This window comes from Myzus persicae, unplaced genomic scaffold, assembly GCF_001856785.1.
Source record: "Myzus persicae strain clone G006 unplaced genomic scaffold, MPER_G0061.0, whole genome shotgun sequence".
In the NCBI taxonomy this organism is placed as follows: domain Eukaryota; kingdom Metazoa; phylum Arthropoda; class Insecta; order Hemiptera; family Aphididae; genus Myzus; species Myzus persicae.
In genome coordinates, this window is record NW_019104305.1 from 43,533 (window position 1) to 52,067 (window position 8,535).

Here is an 8,535-nt window from a genome sequence, read left to right on the forward strand (position 1 = left end):
AATCTGATCAGCCACAAATAATTTAGTCAAAAATAGTACAAAATATATTTAATAAATTCTGTTGCATAACACTAACTTCTATTTTAGCCTACAAATATTTTATCCGAACCGTATAGTAGACTAAAAGTATGCTGTCTGCTAAAATAAACGAAAAAAGTGCAAAAAAAAGTAATATATAAAATGCAGTTTGGACACAATATTTTCGGATCTTTTACGCGCTCAATAACCAAGTAACGTAATAATTACCTCGATAAGTGGAATGGCCGGCCCCTCCGTGCCACGTTTCTAGATAGAATGACTGGCCGTATTTCCTGCCGCAATAGTTGTGCACACAGTGTTGGGTTGTCTCACACCACAACCATCCTAACTGCAGCTACCCTATAACAGTCAAAATCTGAGCCAACAAGAAAAATGCGAAAAAAAATGTCCACTAAACTGCGGTTCAGACACAATATTTTCTAATTATTATGCTCTGCGAGCTTTGTAATTACCTCTTTCCGCCGCCTCTTCGGGCCATGTTTCTCGACCTGGGGAGTGCTGGCACTAGGTCCAGCGAAAAATCGCATTGTAATGGGCCCGTCGACGATGCATCTAAGTCATAAAAGACTTGACCGTCGTTGCTGTCGCTCTCGCTGTGGCTTTCTTCGAATGTTCCAGACATTTCGTGAGTATTCAACTGTGTAGTAGTACACAAGTAGTGAACGTTTATACAATTCTGCAATTGTAACAGTACTGGCTGGTAGCGCTCTTGCCAAGCCGTCCCAAACACGCCGTCATCGGTAGCTGTGGAGGTGGGGGAAATCTTTTATGCGATTGTCTAAAAAGTTCAAAAAACGACCATATACCGACCCCTATTTTCAAAATAAACACATTTCAAGGTGATTGTAAATATGTTTCGTGGGTGAGTCTATACGCTGTCGATTTCAGATCGACTTTTGTTGTCATTTTTTGTTCGAATAATATGCATTACGGCAGTATGTGTTAAAAAAATCTGTTCAGCCAAAAAAAATACAAAATAAACTTACTAAATTCTATTGCATTACACTAACTTCTATTTTAGCCTACAAATATTTTATCCGAACTGTATAGTAGACGAAAAGTGTGCTGTCTGCCAGTCTGCCAATATAAACGAAAAAGATGCAAGAAAAAAGGTCATATGAAATGCAGTTCGGACACAATATTTTCGGATCTTTTACGTGCTTAATAACCAAGTATTGTAATTACCTCAATCCATGGAATAGGTGGGCCCTCCCTGCCACATTTCTGGACCGTATGACGGACCGTCATTCTTCCTGTGTTACTATTTGGTTGTTCCGCACTACAATTATCAACCTATAACAGTCAAAATCTGAGCCAACGATAAAAATGCGAAAAAAAAATGTACAATGAAATGCGGTTCAGACACAATATTTTCTAATTTTTATGCTCTGCGAGCATTGTCATTACCTCGATCCGCCACCTCTTCGGCCCATTCACATTCTATAATGAACCCGACGTTTCATTGGAATCATAAGACATTTGACTGTCGTCGCTGTCACTCTAGCTGTAGCTATCTCTGAATATTCCAGTCGATTAGACCACCACCTTCGTTGTCATTTTTTGCTATCAAAAACAACATTGTTATCATATCGTATACTAATGTATTACAATAATTTATAAAAAACTAGCTGCCAGTGAAACTCGGGGGCTTGTGAGACTTGGCGATGCAGACGACAATGTCGTTGAAATAACTTATAGAAGTCACTCCTGTTGACTTAATGAGTGGTTAAAAAAGTTTAGGAGGTGATAACGATTTTTGATAAGTCTTAGAGGTCTCATTTCGAGTGCGAGAATGCTTGAAATTCCAGTTTCAGTGTCCAGAAATCTCACTTCACCCACGAAAATCGGCAATTGAATAACACAGTTCCCCGTCGCATGTCCTTTGCTTTTTCGTATGTAAAAAAATATAAATTCAAAATCTGTGTTGGAATGTCTAGCAAGTACGTCACCTCTAGCGAAAATCGTTTAACATTCAATTTAGCTTAGTTGTATATACCTACATTATAGACACATTATGTATAGAAAATAAAAATCGCAATTAGATAATTGTATTTGGCATGATAATCCTAAGATATTCTAATCATACGAATAGACGGTAGTATAAATTACGCCCACTATTTTTGTAATTATTTCATAATTAAAGCACCGCGAAGATTTTGTTTACAGTAATAATATAGATAGAAATGAAATAATCATTGGAACTTTGACAAATTATGTAAAAAAGTCGAAAAAATATGCAAAAAATCTGGTTGGCCATACTACAGCATACGTCTGTCGTGGTAGAGACGACGACAAATTATCTGCCACCCGGCTTCGATCTCACCTACCCAGCGGGTATTGCCCAACGCATAAACCTATGGAACACCCAGGGCCGGATATAGGGGGGGGGGAATACGAGGATTTATCCCCGGGCGTATAATTTTCGTGGGCGTATTTTAAAGGTTTTAAATTTTAAATATTTAATTTTTAAAATGCTTTGAAACAAAAGTCATAGCCACAAAATAATATTTTAATAGAAATGTGTAATAATGGGCATGTGAATAAAATAATATTATTTTAATTTTAAATTTTAACAAGAAATAACAAAATTATTTTTAATTGGATAAATAGGTACGTATTGCAGTGGAAATACCCCTTGAATTACCCGTCCGCGACTGTCGCCGGGATTGACTGTCGCTGCAGATCTAAAATAAAATATTAATTGTTGAAATAAGTGAGAAATTAAAATATTGTTGAATTTGATTTTATTATCATTGTATGTGATTCATCGATTCGTGTGTTCGTGTTAATGTGTTATTATTAATAATATAGCCTGTATTAGTTTATAAAATCAGTTTGTTTTATACAGTTTTGCTGAATTCCATTTTAATTTTGACAGTTAAAAGACGTCAGTGGCTCAGTGCTTAGTTAGGTTAGTACAACCAAAATTAACAATATTATTAGTTTTAGTAATCTGTATGTAGACATGTAGTCATGAGTTTTTTTGTTAAGAACATTTGTGAATATCTAGTATTTGTTGTGGAACTTTATTAAGTCGCAGACCGCAGGGCAACCTTTTTTTGGAATTTTTATTTTATTTTGCGATGTGTAAATTGCAATTAGTGATATAATGAAGTATGGTAAATTACATTATTTTCTTGCATATAAATATATATAATAAATATAAATACATATTAATAAATTATATAGGTTTATCTTTTTTATGAATTATGTAGATAGTTATTTAAAATTTAATACTAAATGGCTTCATTAATTGTAATTCATTGTTATGTAATTTTTAATTAACAGTTATTTATTTTTTTAAATAGAACATAAAATGTTACTTACTACTGATTTAATTGTTATAGATTATTTATTAAATTAAATATTTGTAGGTTTATAAAAGTCTTTATATTTAACAATGCCTTTTTACAAACTGAACTTTTTTATAAATATTATTATAGCCACTAGATAAATGAAAAAGAACAAAATTAAGCACTCTTACAGATACAAAAATACATTGTTATTTGTATTTACTATTTAAATAGGTACTATTTATTTTCTTGATAAACTTGATAGTACAAAAGTACAACATTATTAAAACAAAAATACTATCCTATCGATGTTAAGCGTAAGTCAGATCGATCCACGATGAACCAAAACAGACTTACTAACTTGTCAATTCCGTCAATCGAAAAATAAATCACTAAGACAGTTGATTTTGATTCAGTTATTGATAATTTTTCTGCAATCAAAGCCAGAAAAATAAAGTTTTAAATATTAAGTTTAACATTTTGGAAATTTGGAAAATGTAGAATTATATATTTTATTATATTATACATTAATTAATATATAAGTTATAGGTAGGGCTGTGAATTTAATGCACTAAAAAATCTTAAAAACTACATTAAAAATGTCAAAAATATCAATATGCAATAAAATATGCACTTCAAATGCAAAATATGTACTTAAAATGCTAAAAAAAAAGGAATATAAAATGCCAAAAACTATAGCATAAAATTTATTAAAAATGGTTTTTAATTTTTATATTTATATTAATATTGGATACAGGATATTAAACATTAGTACAAAAAAGTATTTAAAAAAAAAAAATAATAAAAATGTTGATTGAATTTGATTTGACGATATTCCACAATAACTTATATAAGTTATCTAGTTGTCTAGCAATTGCCTTATTTTATTGAATCGTTACCTTTACCTGACCCGTATATAGCGTGTGACTTGTGTAAAATATTATTTAATAAAATATAAATATGACATAATATATACAGCCCGTGTAAAATAAAAATAAAATGTTTTCAAACAAGTCAAATGACGAAATTTGATTAAAAATACTAGAAAATGAACTAAAAAAGCAAAATATGACCTAAAAATGCGAAAAAAATGAACTAAAAAATTAAAAACGTCAAAAAATGCAAATTATGTATTTACAAAGCTATATTTTACAATCACCAAAAAAAAATGCACTTCCTGTGAATTCACAGCCCTAGTTATAGGTAATCATTATACTATTTCAATTTTCAGTACTTAGTTATATTTTTCTTTTATTGTAGTTTTTCCGTATCTAAGTAGATACATAATATTATGTACCTAATAATTATGAAGTTTTGAGTGTAACAATATCAAAAATTGAAAATGTATAAATATTGTTCATTTACATAAAGCTTTTTTATGTTAAAACTTAAAAGTAAGCAATAAATAATTTAGATTTGTTAATAAATAATTTATAAATGTTATTATTACCAATAATATTTTTTCTAAACCTGAAACTTAGAAATTTTAACCATAGATTTTAGCTTTAAATACATCATTAAGAAGTTCTTCTAAAAATATTACTTGATTATATAAAAATTAATTTTTTTTGGTTTTTAAGCTAAAATTGTCCAAATAATTTGTGATAAATAATTTATTGGTCCAGTATATTGTAAACGGCTTTATAAATGGTTGGTGCTCACACTACTATGTGAGTGTGCTTGATATTTCATAAAAAAAAAAATACTAATTCTGGTCATTTCCCTGAAAATTCCTGAAAAGGGCGTATATTTTTTATTTTCCCCGGGTGTTAAAAAGTTAAGAGCCAGCCCTGGGAACACCTACTCAGATGCTTTCAGATGGGAAAATTTGAGGATTTAAGCCGTTTGTATTCATTAGCGAATATTTCAATAAACATGGTTTAACCGATGAAGTCCGTAGGATATGGCCATTATTATTGAATATATAGTTAACAAAATAGATATAAATATCATGCTATTGAATGCAAATATATAGCAATTTCTGTTGTTGTAAAAAAACTAAAATATTTGTATTACATAGGTACACTATGCATTATGCATTATAGTATATGTATATGGTTTTGCATCAAATAAATAGTTCATTTATTTAATACCTATATAAGCAATAAACAATTTAACTTTACTCATTCAATTTAGAGTGTATTAATTATGAAATCCAATATTATATCATTTATTGTAGAAGAACAATATTTATTACAATTTTTACAATTAAGTATATACAAAAATATATTAATCATATAAAAATATTTTCATAAATCTTTAAACACGTATGTAAATTTCTATTTAGTATTTAAGGTATTATAGTAAGAACAATAATTATAATAACATTTAGGTACTAAACTATATTCACATTAAGAATAAGGAATATTGGTCAGTAACTTGTTAAGCACAGCAGTCATACAGATAGTTGAGACTCAGTGGAGAAGAAAAAAGGACAACGTCACAATATTCAATGGTCAAATTCCAAGGTACTTTTTTAAAGTGAATATAGTAAAGAAAACTATATAAACCTCGATAGTCGCATCACGTTTCGTATGTGCGAACCGGTGCGGTTAACCGCCGCCGTTAAAATCCATTCGCCATTCCGTGCAGTTTTTCAGCATCGAGGTGCCTGTTGTCGTCTCGCTTTTTTCGACTTGTACAGTTGTACGGCTACTCTTTTTGAGTTATTTATAAGTATTTAAAGTTAAAATTTTTAAGAAATTCATCATAATTTTTATAATTTGCGAATAATTTTGATTAAGAAATTCGAAAAAATTTCATTTTATATCTAAGATTTGAAAATGTAATAAAAGATTTCTTATAAATTTGGCTACTTTAATAAAAAAAAATTCAAATTAAATTTATATTATGAGCGTTTGAAGTTTAAATTTTTACATTTGATATTCACTTGATTTCTCATGGCTCGATTTTTTTATATAGTTATAATTCAAAAACGTGGATACTTGGAATTTGCACTTTATGTTTATTTCATCATTTTCTATACTTTATTAAATATACAAAAATGTTAACTTGTATTCAGCTGTAAACAGGCATTTAAAATTTAAAATTTTTTTAGCTTTTTTAATTTAAATATCAATAAAATTTTATTTGTTGGTCGCAAAACCTTGAAAAATTAATACAAGGCTCATCGCACATTATTACAATATCAGTTGAAAAATATTTAAAATACATAGGCAAGATTTTTTTTATAAGCAATTAAAGTTCAGATTTTGACAAAATGTCTCTAGGTATATAGTTTTATTTTATAGTTATTTAAGTTCAAAATTTGGACGAAACTTTATATTAAAACCAAGGATAACGATTCTTGATTTTTCGTTGTAATTTAAAAATATTATTTGTGGGTACTTGAAACTTTTAAAATATATTATTATATTTTACATACAATGTGATTTTCTCGACTCTAATGAATTACTGTTAAAACTTACTGTAATACTTACTAATTGCTAATTGTAAAATAATTTACTTTAATCACAATATCATAAAATATACCATCCTACATATTAATTATATAGATCGTATTCGCTAACTTGGTAAGTTACTTTTTAAGTATCTTTCTAACTTAACTTTGACTTTCTAACTAGTTAGTACCCTGCAGCTTTGTTTATTTTGTACCATAATAATATGATACTGCTTGTGGATCAAATTTTTAAAAATTACAAGTACATAGCTTATAAATATTAAAATATCATAAAACAGCTAGATCTGCCACAATTTAATGCACAACAATAATTCAGCGAACAAAAATGATACTTAAAATAATAAATATTTTGTCACTTGAACAAAGTAATTTCAAATTTGAAATAGTAGATTAAAATAAAACATTAGGTATTTATTGTGTCAGTATTGAATAGAACATTTTCATTCTTAATATAGTTGTAATCTTCCAACTTTAACGTTGGACATGAAGATTGACGATACCGGTATAATAATGATATATATATATAATATATATATATAGAATAGTATATTATAGGCACATTAGTTATCAGTATCTGTAAATAATTTAGATTGGTCAGGATTCTTTTGAATTTCTTTGTTAATGATCTTCAACAACGTTATTTTTTAACGAGTCAACTACAAAATAATGTGTGCTACCTAATGAAATAATAATGTTTATACAAATTACAGTCGAGTCACAATAACTCGAAGTTGACGAGTTATAAAAATACACTTCGAGATGTGTATTATCCGAGATACCTAAGTCTAATTTATCAAAATTAAATCAAAACTTCGAATTATGTAATGAAATATAATAAAACATGTAGGTATAAATCTATAAAAATTATAAGAAAATTATGATCAATATATTATGTACATAAATGTTATACAGAAATTAAAATAGATTCAATGGTATTCTAAGGATGTAGGTACATATGCATTATTTATTAGATACAGTAGAAAAATAATTTGTAATTCATTTTTGGGTTTTCGGCTGTTTATTGACAAAATCGAAATATTTTGCTTTTTCTTTTAGTATATGACCACACTTACAGATACATATTTTTTATTTTGCCTCTACATTGCGTAAACTATTTGAATAAACATACCTCTACATTTGGATATTCGGCTGCTTTTGACCTATTATTGTCACCTTTATTATCTTCATCTTTTTTTTAAATATCCGCCTTATTTTTTAAAAATGTTGACACCGTATTTGTTGGAATATTAAATTCTTTCGCGACGTCTTGTTGTTTCCTGTTATCTTTCTCCATCAATTGTATCACATGAACTTTGTCAGCTATAGTAAAATGATTTAATTTTCGTTTTTGAGACATTTTTAAAAACCTACAAAAATACGCACGATAGACACGACAGGTAGACACTTACTAATACATAGGTACTGACTGTTATTGTGCATGCCCTAATAATCAATTTCTATCTATACTCATTTAATCTTTATTATACGATACTAAAGAAGATAAAATATAATATGTTTACGGAAATACCCATGAATAACCGATAAAGGTACCTAATATACTTCGGCTATTTATCACAATATTATATTCGAGTTATCGACATTTATAATACATTGAGTGCGTTAAGAGAATTTATGGGGGATTAAAAAAAATTTCGAGTTGCCAAGTTTTTCGAGTTATCGAGGTTCGAGTTATCGTGACTCGACTTTATAAATTTTACGTGACGAACTTTTAGTCGACCTTAAGTCGATACCGAACAAGTTTTGGGGTACAGGCGGTACAGC

General features: G+C 28.7%; 1 long non-coding RNA gene across 1 annotated transcript; it reads right to left on the reverse strand.

Moving 5' to 3' along the window:
* Window positions 1–226: 226 nt before the first annotated feature.
* Window positions 227–8,231, reverse strand: LOC111041050. The gene is made up of 4 exons (XR_002605269.1): window positions 7,883–8,231; window positions 1,447–1,602; window positions 1,225–1,332; window positions 227–991 (listed from the first exon to the last, which is right to left on the reverse strand). It is a non-coding gene; the product is annotated as an uncharacterized LOC111041050 (long non-coding RNA).
* Window positions 8,232–8,535: the final 304 nt, after the last annotated feature.